This window comes from Miniopterus natalensis, chromosome 3 (genome assembly GCF_054644295.1).
Source record: "Miniopterus natalensis isolate mMinNat1 chromosome 3, mMinNat1.hap1, whole genome shotgun sequence".
In the NCBI taxonomy this organism is placed as follows: domain Eukaryota; kingdom Metazoa; phylum Chordata; class Mammalia; order Chiroptera; family Miniopteridae; genus Miniopterus; species Miniopterus natalensis.
In genome coordinates this window covers 45,698,530-45,711,068 of record NC_142083.1, presented here as the reverse complement: position 1 = coordinate 45,711,068, position 12,539 = coordinate 45,698,530, and the positions used below count along the sequence as shown (strand labels likewise).

At 37.0% G+C, this 12,539-nt stretch overlaps 1 long non-coding RNA gene across 1 annotated transcript; it reads right to left on the bottom strand.

The window, feature by feature from the left end:
• Nucleotides 1–5,567: 5,567 nt before the first annotated feature.
• Nucleotides 5,568–11,432, bottom strand: LOC107535078 (uncharacterized). The gene is made up of 2 exons (XR_001602998.2): nucleotides 10,990–11,432; nucleotides 5,568–9,536 (listed from the first exon to the last, which is right to left on the bottom strand). It is a non-coding gene; the product is annotated as an uncharacterized LOC107535078 (long non-coding RNA).
• Between the last annotated feature and the right edge of the window lie 1,107 nt (nucleotides 11,433–12,539).

Genomic DNA, 12,539 nt, shown 5'->3' with positions numbered 1-12,539 from the left:
TTCTGAACCAATGATCCCAATTTTACTAGAGAATTTATTTTATAATTTCCTGGGTAGGCACAGCTACTTAAATAAAGAATTAAAGGCTAGACACCAAGTTTTTTGTTTTTGTTTTTTAACTTCTCTTTTACTTTCAGGAAAAATTCCAATCACAGGATTCATTCTGACATCACACCTGTGGTATAAGCATGTATTGTGTACACAGAACCTGAAGTACTGCATATGATTAAAACAAGCCTTTATACCTCACACTGTAAAATTTGCAGCAAAAATAAGGGGAAAGAAAACATTTATAGAGATTAGTATCAAGCTTTGCTATTTTAAATATACATTTACTTAAAGTTACTATTCTAAGGAAGACCAATTAAAGTAAGATACAGTCAAAAGTGAAAAGGTAATAGCACCTCCCTTTGAAGGGAAAAAAAGCCTCTGGTCCAACTAGGGAGTGCTAACTTTGTAAAAATTGGTAGTTTGACACTGTGGAAGAAATAAAATTGTCATGAACAAAGGTAGAAGGGGATTATATTTGTCAAGAGGAGACTCCTGGATAAACTGTCTGAGGGCTGTGGCATGTCACATCTTGCCTTGGAGAGTTAATGACTGGTAATGTTGAAGGAATAGGTCTTTTATCAGATCATTATAGCAGCCCTAGATACACCTGCCTCTAGATGTAATGACTGTTCAAATAAGGGGCCAAAATACTTCAGGTAAAGTAGGACTGAATCCAATCACCTCTCCCTGATTAGGAGAGGGAGGCCAAGGTAGTCTCACCTAGAAAGCACTGAGGGTAAGCCCTGGGGCAAGAACGCAGAAGCTGTTTTTGGTCCTCAGGAAACGAGGGCTGAAGAGTTACTTTGCTCAGCCTTGCTCTACTATCAAATATACAGCAGATCCTCGAATGAGGTCTTTTAGTTAAATGTCATTTCATTATAACGTTGATGAGGTGCCACAGGAACTTAACTCTGGTTTATATCAATTAGCCTATGATACAATTGGTTTCCTTCTATGTCGATTCACTTACAGTTGCCGAACCTATCCAGGATGTTAAGTTAGGGCTTACTGTCCTCATCGTACTCAAGCACTTTGAAAGAGTGAGAAGAAAAAATTAGACTGGTAAATTGAACGGGGCTAGATGAAAGGTGCTACCGCTCCTGAATTAGATGAAACTTTTTATTGCTCCTCAGAAGAGAGGAAAATCTATACAAGAGCATCAGGAAGACAATACAGAAATTGTCCCTTTCCAAGGGAGCCACAGGTCAGATTTAATGCCTGGGGATACTGAAGGAGCACTGGTTTTGCTTTACTATTACTGCATCCTGGAAATGGATGTGTGTCGACAACTCATCTACTGATGTTAACCTAAGGAGGACATGGAAAGGCTCCTATTGGATAACACAGCAAGGGACATATTGGGATGGAAAAGAAATATTCTTTTACACTGTACCTCAAAAGACATTTTCCCCTTGTGATTAAAAAAATCATAAAAGTTGACAACGGGATTGTGCCAATTTCACACCCCAGCTCATGATGGGTGCTCAGCAGATGTCAGTGTCCTTTCATTCCCTTTATTCAAAAAGAATTAAAATCCTTCATTTAAAATCCAATTACAAACCATGCCAATCATAGAAATCTGGAAATTTCTAAAAAGCATGAAGAAAAAAAATCACTTTATAATTACACTATCCAAAAGTAAACACTTAAGATATTGCTTATTCGTTTTTTTACCAACATCCTAAACACTTCACACACACACAAATCATCCACCAATAGTAGATTTAAAGCTAGCAGTAATCCATTAAAGAAATACAGATCTACTAGTGAATTATTTCAGAAAGCCATAGCTGCAAACTGGTGGGTGTTAAACAGCTAGATTCAATAGACACTGTATGAGTGAGAAGCACTGTAACAGAGTAGTTACGATCTTTAAAAATTAGGTTCCAACTCTAGCAAAGAGAAAGTAACTTCTATAGAACAGACTGTTCCACAGATAACAAAAGTAAAATATGGACAAAATATCAAAAACAACTATCTGAAGGCATGGGAATATGACTAAAAGCAATAAAAAACTGGAGGGAAGCAGAAAATTGATCAAGTTAATGGCACTATGTGAGTTTCCTGTTTCTGTGGGTTTTTGGCTGGCTGGTGACTTGCTGGATGAGTAAAAACTGGATGAAAATCTGTAGTCTTATTGGCTGAAAGAACTAATACTCAATTAGCTTAAAACCTATGGAAAAGTAGACACAGAAACAAAAAGCTGATAGAATAAGCAAAAAACAAGTAGTAAAGTGGTAAAATGAAATAGAACCGAAATAACGGTTATATTAAATATAAATTGGTTGAAAACCAGCTAAAAGACATAAATTTTCAGAGTGGATAAATAAGCAAGACCTGACTATATGCCATCTGAAAGAGATTTACTTTAAAAAAAGGTTGAAAGTAAAAAGTTGGAACATTGTATAAACTATACAAACAATAGTCAAAGAGGGAGGAAGTGGCTATGTTAGTATGAGATGAAATAGACCATGAGACAGGGGAAGTGAACAGAGATAGAGAGGGATAATTCATCATAATTAGAGAATTAATTTGTTATGAAGACAATAATAAAAGACCTGAAAAACACATGAAATAAAAATTCACTATTAAATGAAGAAGAAATTGACAACACTGCAATCATAGTGGATTTAACACCCTTCCCCTAGCATTGACAGAGAACTTAGAAAAAAATTGGCGGAGATATAGATCCGAACCAGACCGGATGCCTTGACCTAACTGACATTTATAGAACACTATACATGACAACTGCAGGAATATCCATTGTTTTCATGTACACATGTTCTACTTGCCAAAAGATCATATGCTGAGCCATAAAACAAATCTTAATAAATTTTAAAAGACTGAAGTCTTGCAAAGTATGTTCTCTTATCACAAATTAAATGAAAAATCATTAAGAAGATATTTTTCCAAAGACCCAAATATTTGAGATTAACCCAATTAATGTGTTTAATTAACCTAGTAGGTAAAACAAGAAATTATAATGGAAATTAGAAAATATTTCAAGCTGAAAGATAATGAAAATACAACATATCAAAAGTGATGAGATGCAGCTAAAACAGTGCTTGGAGGAAAAGTAACAGTTCTAAATGTATATGTTAGAAAAGAAGTTATAAAAATTAATACCTTAACTTTCTAAATTAAGAAGCTAGACAAAAAAAGCAAAGCAACTCAAAATAAGTGGGAGAAAGGAAACAAGAAAAATAACAGCCAAAAGCAATGAAATGGAAAACATATAGCAGAATGAATTAGCATATAGCAGTGTGATTATGGTTAGAAAAAACCCTAATGACCAGGGTATTTAAGAAAGTGAAGTTGCTCTCACATTCTAAGCATGACAAAGGAATTACTCTCCTATTTCGTCTATCACTTTCATTCTATCTCATCATATAGCAATGTATTTTCTTTCTTCTATTGTAGATGCCCAGAGCAGCAAATAAAAAAAAAAAAAATCCACTTTTTTGTCTTTCTCCTCATAGTCATCACACATTGAAATCACTGTTTTCTGTGACCAGAGAGATTTCCCTCTAGCCTCTCTTCAACTTTGGTTTGTGCTCTTCCAACCTTTCTCTCCACTGCACTCCTACAGTCAAATCAGTTTTCAGGAGTTAGTGCTACCTCTTGGTCTCAATGCTTTCAAAATTCACTTTTAGGAAAAGAGACTGATAGAGCATTTACCCCCCCCCCCCCGCCCCCCAGGTAACTGCTTTAAGAAATAATCTTTTAAAATGCAAACAAATTGATTTTTAATGGTGGAGTTTTAAGGTCTGACAAACAGGTAGAGAAATTGAGATTGGATTTTTAGGCTAGTAACCTTCCCTCTAACCTTTTCTCTGCTCCTTACAACCAGAACACATGATCTCTTTCCCAGTAAAGCTAGTTCTGTTTTCAACAGACTACAAAGTGTAGCTATCTGAGCTGCCCTCAGTCCCATGTAACTTTGATCTATTTTCTTTCAGAGGTTTCTCCTTCTCAAAAAGCCAGAAGGAGCTGGCAAAGAGTTGAAAAGAGTTTTGTGTTTTTTTCCCTCCCAGACTGAAACGACCTAAGTTGCAAGGACTGGGTGATCTGTTTCTCTGGAAAGTACAAAGTGTTGTTTTTCGTGGTTGGAAGTAAACAAAGAGAACAGACTGCATCATTGGCAACACTTATCGATGGCAACCCTTTCAGTTTCTGACCTATTGCCCAAATTAATGTCATCTATGGACCTGGCTGTGAGAGGACCCGAAATATAATAAAATGTTAGCATCCACAATTTCTCTAAAAAGCATTCGCAGCTAAACAAGGTCCAGCCATTGCTGCCTTTGCACTGAGCATGAAGAATGCTCCTACTGTCTAGTAAAAAGATCATTTCAAAGGTTTGTAACATGTGGTGTCCAAAAGTCACAAACCTGAAGCTTTAACTGCAAAGTCAGTTTAAAGTCAGCACCTCAGAGTATGGAAGGTCCATAATCCAAAGAGATCAATAATATTACAGTATATATCATGTTACTGTGTTGCCATTATTTGGAATACAAGTAAGTAACCAATGCAAAAACCTCAGAGAGAGGTGGTGGGCTCAATTCTTTTGGGCTCAATTCTCATAAACTGTGTCCTCCCAAAGTTAGGTATAGAATTCTTTGATAGTCTCATTCAATTCAAACCCAGCTTTCTTGGTGTTTATGTATCAATAGTAAATTACCAAATAAAAACCAGTGATATGGGGGTTAACATAAGCATTGTACACCTTAGTCAAAACTAGATAGCCCCAAAGACTTTTAAACTCAGCCCTCAATTTCTGTCTTCTGGGGGCAGGTGTGGTGGTGAAATTAAAGGAATAGATATGTTTTATTTATTTTTTCATTTTTATTTTTTTAATCCTCACATGAGGATATTTTTTTCATTGCTTTTCAGAGAGAGTGGAAAGGAGAAAGAGAGGGAAAAAGAGAGAGAGATACCAGTGTGAGAGAGACACATTGATTGGTTTCCTCCTGCAAGTACCTGACCAGAGCTGGGGATCGAGCCTGCAACGTGCCCTTGGCCAAAATTGAACCCGAGACCCTTCAGTCCTTGGGCCCACAAGGACTGTCTTTAAAGTATTGACCCATAAGAATTCCCTAATAAATTTACCTGCATGCAAATCTCTATCTCAGGGTCTGCTTCCCAGAGAACATGGCTAGAAATATCAACGGTTATTTAGTGAATTAAAAGACTGCATAAAAATGCATCCTTTTTATTGGTTGGTAATGATTAACATAAAGTATAAAGTTTATTGGTTGGTAATGATTAACATGAAGTATAACAAAAGTATAAATACCTTTGAGATAAAGGTATACATAATATACCTTTTGAAATAATAATTCAAAGTATTATTGTGCATTTATATTAAAATTTTCAGATCTTAAGTTGTTGGTGGAGACTAATAAAGTAAGTTAATTGAAATGTTTATCATATTAAATATTTTCTTATTGGAAAAACTGACAACTTATATATAACTATTCATCTGATGTACAGAAAGCATAAGAGGGCACAAAAACTTTAATATTGGCAAAATTAGTATACAGATGATTTTATTTGTCAGGATAAGCTAGATGATGTTGCAGTAATAAACTACACCAAAACATCAGAAGTTTATCACACAAAAGTTTCTTATTCAGGCAAGTCAGCAAAGAGTCCAGAAGTTTCTCCAGGATATCGCTTCATGTAGAAGATCAACACTCCAAATTGCTTCCTTCTTCTGGTATCTCCATCTCAGTGTGATGCCTGAGCATTTTTTGTGCTAGGAAAGGCAGCATGGGAAATCATGTACTGACTCTTAAATCCTTTGGCCTGGAAGTAGCACAGCCTGGTCACTGTCCATAGGTAGAACTAGTTGTATTCCTATCTAGCTGCAGAAGTGAGAAATGTAACCTTTTACAGTAGTCCCCACATATCTGTGGGGGACATGTTCCAAGACTCCCAGAGAGTGCTTGAAACCACAGACAGTATCAAACCCTATATATACTGTGTTTTTTTTTTCCTATACTGTACATACATACCCATGATAAAGTTTAATTTATAAGTTAGGCATAGTAAGAGATTAACAACGAGAATAATAAAATACAGTAATTATAACATTATACTATAATAAAAGTTATGTTAATGTGGTCTTTCTCTCTCTCAAAAATACATAATTGTTCTGTCCTCACCTTTTAATTTAAAGGAAGCACTTTACGGATTCTCTTTGACATAAGTGAAATGCCGGCATCACCACTCTTATGCTTTGGGGCAATGATTAAGTAAAGTAAGGGTTACTTGAACACAAGCACTGCAAAACCTCAGCAGTCAAGCTGATAACCGAGATGGCTACTAAGTGACTGGTGGGCAGGTAGTGTATACAGTGTGGCTATGCTGGACAAAGGCATGGTTCACGTCCAGGGTGCAAAGGAGCTACTTAGAACAGCGCACAATTTAAAACTTAAGAATTGTTTATTTCTGGGATTTTTCATTCACTGTTTTTGGATCTCAGTTGGCCATAAGTAACTGAAACCGTGGATAGAGAAACTATAGGAAATTAAAGATGGAGGTGGACTGAATGGAAGCTACACTGACACTCTCCCACAACCAAACTGGAATTACAACTAAAATATAAAAAACCATCCTGAATAACCAACTGCAACTGAAGACTAGCTGGAGAGCACCTTCATAACCAAGGACCTAGAGTGGAGACCACAGAGAGACTGGCAGGAAGTGTGGAGGCACCAGAGGGCTGGCTGGGCTCCCACAGGCAGCAGCTGAAGGTCCGGGGGGAGATCTCAGCTGTGGGGGTTCCCACTGAGGACTCTGGGGCCTAAACCCCAGGCTGGGCTTCCCAGCCCAGAGCATCAGAACTGAGAAAGGTGCTCACATAACAACTGGTTGTGAAAAGCAGCCAGGTTTCTGTCCGCCAGGAAGAGACGGCTGGAAATGCAGGCACCCTCTTCAAGAGCCAACGCACAAAGTTCTGTGTGCACCACTCACCTTGGGCTCCAGCAAAGGGAGGGCAGAGTGGACTGGAGCTGTGTGAGGAGAATCTAGACTTGTGGGCTCTGGAGACGGAGCTCAGAGGGCACCCCTCTGGATTGAGTCATTCCCCCAAACTGCAGAGGACATCTTTCACGGGCAGAGGTTTACCTTCCAGCAGCTTTTGCCTGAGGGGGAAGCAACTGCCCCACCCTGCTGGAAAACCTCTCCCCCTACTCAGAGGAGTTTCTACAGCCTGAGGCTCCTTCAGAGACTGATAACAACCAGCCACCCTACCCTGTGGAGTTTCTACAGCCTGAGGCTCATTAATAGAATCAGATTAATGAACCTACAGGCAAAGGCAGACCTCAGAGTGCTTTGGGTCTTTGCCTGATCTGCTTCTGGACCCGGGCCTTGGAAAAGCAGATTTTGGTGTGCATCTTGGTCCTGTCCAAACGTACCCAGCCCCAACAGAGGGGACCTCAAGCCATGGGGTGTTGATAGCTCTAAACAGGGCACTCAGGGCCAGTCACAAAGAGCGTCTGACATTGGCCTGCACCAGGGACCCTCCAAAAAGACCGAGTCCTAGCAGGCCTACCTAATACATAGAAACAAATTCAAATAGGCAGCCAAAATGGGGAAACCAAAAAACAAGCCCCAAATGAAAGAACAAGAGAAGTCTCCAGAAAGAGAAACTGCAGATAAAAGGGGTCTATTATACATATTGAGAAGAGGAAAGAGATTGAAAATATTAATGAACATTAGTAATGTCAGTCACAAGAACAGCCTTATACTGAGAGAGGCTAATATTTTAGTATCCAGAAGGATCGCCTTCTAAGAGAATTTCACTTTTGGGACAAACTCTCTGTATATATCTTATCCTAGGACAGAAATTAATTTTAACCTCCTATGTTGATTTGGCAATTTAAATGGAAGTATATTTAGTTAAGTATAAACAGAATCAGCAGCTATAGTAGAACCTGGAAAGGCTGACAGTCTCTTCATACATAGTAAAGAATAGATCACATTTGAGTTGAGCTGTGAAAATTTATGTAAAAATCTTTTCCAGAGGCTTCCTTGAAAATGTGATTGTAAAATTTTAGAACAAGAATAAAATACAAATAAAAGTGAGCTTTGCCCAAATTTACTTTAACATTTGACCATTTACTCCTTTACTCCATAGGAAAGGAGTAAATTACCATCAAATAAGTATACGTCCCACCCTTATTTCTATGGTATTCTTCAAGAAGGAAAATGTTTCATATGAAAAACATTCCACATTATTGATTGCAAGACAGTTCATACCTAAACATAAAAAAGTCAGTGAAGCCCCTGGCCAGTGTACTCAGTGGTTGGAGCATCGGCCCATGCACCAAAGGGTCAAGGGCCTGTGCCTGGTTTGCAGGTTCAGTCCTGGGCCCCAACTGGGGCCTGGGTGGCAGGCAACCGATTGATGTGTCTTTCTCACATCAATGTTTCTCTCTCCCTCTCCCTCTCCCTCCCTCCCTTCTAGTCTCTCTAAAAACCAATGGAAAAAGTGTCCTCGATAAGGATTAACAACAACAAAATAAGTCAGTGAAATCAAAAAGTGAGTAAAGATATACATTTTCTTGCTTTCCAGAACCTTGAAGATAAATATAATTTTTTGGTGTTTTGTTCTATAAAGTTTTATCATATGTAATAGATTCATGTAGTGATCACAATTAGGACATAGAATTACTCCATCACTCCAAAGTAACTCCTTCATGCTACCCTATAGTTATACCCTCCCTCAACTCTAACACCTGGTAACCACTATAATTTTGCCATTTTAAGAATATTATATATGTGAAATCATACCATATGTACCCTTTTGAGATTGACTTTTCAATCAGCATAATGGTTTTGAGATCCATGCAAGTTGCTGCATGTATCAAGTTTGTACCCTTTTATCACTGAATAGTATTCCATGATATGAATGTACCATTGTTCATCTTGTCAGCGCTTGGTATCATCAGTATATATATATATATTTTTGGCCATTCTAATATGTGTATAGCGGTAGCTCATTGTGGTGTTAATTTGCATTTTCCTAATGGCCCATGATGTTGAACTATAATGATATCTTACAGTTACATAGTGTTCTAAATTTTTACAAATACTTTTTTAAACATCTCAGTTAATTCTCACAAGTATAGTGAGATGTATTTCAAGTGATAAAAGGCCAATATTATGTAAATCTGACAAAGACAGCAAAATGTAATTACACTACCATAAAATCAAAACAATTTAAAACTCAAAAGGAATATGGCGGCAGTTTAGTCAGATTTTGCCATTTTACAGAGAACTGAGTTACAGAGAGGTAAAATAACTTCTCACACAGCTGGAATCATACCAAAAAATACATTTCTGATACTTGGACCTCTTCTACATTGTCCAGTTAAGCAGGTGACAATTTATGCTTGAATCCTTCAAGTGACTAGGAATTCACTCACTTTTTGCCCAGTTCTATTAGGAAGTGTTTCTTGACATGGAACTGAAATGGCCTAAAAACAAATACACAAGTCTGTAAGTGTTTTGACATTGAACTGAAATGCTTACAATAGGTCCTACCAATGGGTCTAGTTTCATCCTTTGAGACTCTCCTGAGAAGTGTGGTCCTTTTTTCACATGACAGTACTTTAGATACTTGAAGACAGCCATCATGCTCCCAAAAATATACACCAGGATGAACATTCACATTTTCCCCCAATCCTTCCTTAGTGGAGCTTCTAAAGCCCAACAGAGACATTTACACAGAGTAGATGTTCCATTAATTTGTGACACCTGAGTGAATAAACTTAAAACTCTGTATTAGTTTGTTGGACTCTTCTTACATGGTTAGAATCCCCAAATTTTATGATTCTAAATATGACTATCTAGACTTTAGCCCAGAGTCAACATCAAGCTGTTCTAAGGTTTGTAAAAGACCCTGTCCTTTCCAACTTTGAATTAGATAAAATTTTTATAAATATGAGTTCTACATATTCTCTTAATACTAACTGTTGACTTAGTGAGGGACTGTGATTCTGCACTAAAAACCTCTGCAGAGGCTGACTGCCGTCCAGGAGTCAGTCAATCATCTAGCCCCTTTTCTTCCCCACCTTACTCGTAAGTATATGACGAAAAATGTCAATGCCTATTGGGTACAGATAAATATTGTCTACAACATTTCAGTTGCTTTTTAAAAAAATTCCCCCTTCCCTGGGCAAATGAATACTGTAACAAAGGGAGAAAATATCAAGGAGTCAAAAAGCAAATAATTCCAGGTTTTAGAATTCCACTTTTCACCCTGATTCACCCTGAAGTCCAACACTTGCCTACGTTTGGTGTTTTAACACCTAAACTGTTTTCCATCATTCCTCAAAGATGAGGACAACTGTTCTCAGGTCTCATTTGTACTCCCCACCTCCCACCCCCAAAGTTTTCAATTTAAGGTACCTCAGATGATATAAACTAAATGGGAACTGTTAGGTTTCTTAGAATTTCTTCTCCTATTTGGAAAGAGTATTGCTTCTTGTTAATAGTTATACTACTCTTTTGAGTAACAGTAATAAGTTGCTATTTATTGAATCACTTCTGTGAGCCTGGCTCAGTGTTTTGGATGTGTTACTTCCATTACAACAATCCTACGAGAAGGATACAGTTATTTCCATGTGGCAGATGAGAAAGAGACCCAGCATAATATAACTACTAAGTGTTGAAAAACAGAATTAAACCCAGGTCTGCCTGACCTCACAAATACACATAGTTCTTTCTACTACGTCAATCCATTTAAGTTTCCTTTGTAGAGAATGAAGCACTATAATATTTAGGGAGCTCTGCTTTCTCTGTCAGCTCTAACCTTACACTAGAAACTGCAAGTGGGCTTTTCTCTTCCTTGATCATCTTCTGACTCTGAACAGAATTTTAAAAAGCCCATTCTTTGTCCTGTCTTAGCATTTTTTTTGCAAGTCTCACCTCATTTAGGGGCTTCAGATTTCTTGACACTATCCTTTAGGGCCCATGTTACCTTCTTATAATTATCCTTGGTATGTGGTTGTTTTCTCCCAAGGTTTCTGTCACTTCCAATTAGCCAAGCAATTCCTCCTTGTTGGTCAGAATTAGGTTCCCCAGTTGCTCTGCTGGGACATCAAATCATGAGAAAGGCAAATCAAAAACTTGTCAGATATTTTTCTTTCAGCCCAATGAAACTTTTAAAAGGTGTCCAGCTATTTGAATTTTCTTTTTTGATTGTTGCATTGCTATAGATATTGACAAATAGTATACTGCAATGCACTGTGGTATCAACAATGAATTCTTTTTATGAATAATTGCATGTGCAATGTATGTTTGGAACCAAATAAAACACTCTAGTGCAGCTTCCCATTATCTATATGCACCTCTTCATTCTAACGCATTCTTGTTTCTCATCCCCCACTCAAGTACACCACATGGAGAAATATTTATTTCTAATAAATGAATTTATTTGTGTATCTCATTTTGAGTGTAATTCCAAACCAGAAAGTGGAAGGGAGGGCGGAGAATATAACCTCTCTGAAGTAAAATATATGTCAGAAAGTCCATTAATTAAGGTCATAAAACAAAGGGTTGTGAATTTCAGTTTTTGCTAACCTCAAAGTGAAATTTAGTATTTCTTTCATTGTGAACATAGGTAATAAACCACAGTGTTATGAGAAGTACTGCTGACTTTTTTACCAATAAAAATCACAGATATTTTCCCACCACATTTCTATAGTTGTAGAAATCACAAGATACAATTGGTGTTTACTACTTAAAAGCTATAGATATTATTAGATCCTCTGCTATATTTTACTTGATGCATAAAAAATAAAGAAGCACATGTTTAATAACAACTTAAAGAAGCACATGTATAGCAACTTAAAGAAGCACATGTATAGCACACTTTTGTAGAATATCTTGATTACTGTATTTTAGTATAATGGTTTCATTTATAATCTTATTCATATTTCATTTATTTAAAACATTCTAAAAAAGGGCTTTCTAGGCTTCAGACTGCCAAAGGGATGCATGGCACAAAAAATATTAGGAATGTCTATTATGGACTTTGGAATTATACTTAAGAGCATGTAGTCTGGTGTCACATTGCTTGAGTTCAAATTTTGTTCTGTCACTTACAGTACGACTTTGGATAAATTACGTATACTTTTTTATGCTTCAGATTCTTCACGCCTAAAATGAAGATAATATCTATCTAAAAATCTTGCTGTGAAGATGAAATAATATCTGTAAAGGGCTTAACACCATGACAGATACATAGTATGTTATGTTTCCACATCTACCCAGATGAAGATTTCATTCAAATTCTATTTACATTTATCCTACATATAGATTTATTTTTTTACTGTGTTGTTGCTAAAATTTTAAATATCATTAAATATTGACCACTTTTAAGTTAATATTTATAAAATACTTGTGTGATATAAGGAAGAATTGTACAATGAAGACCCCTATGCCCTCTATCCAGATTAAGGGGAAAAAAAGTTACC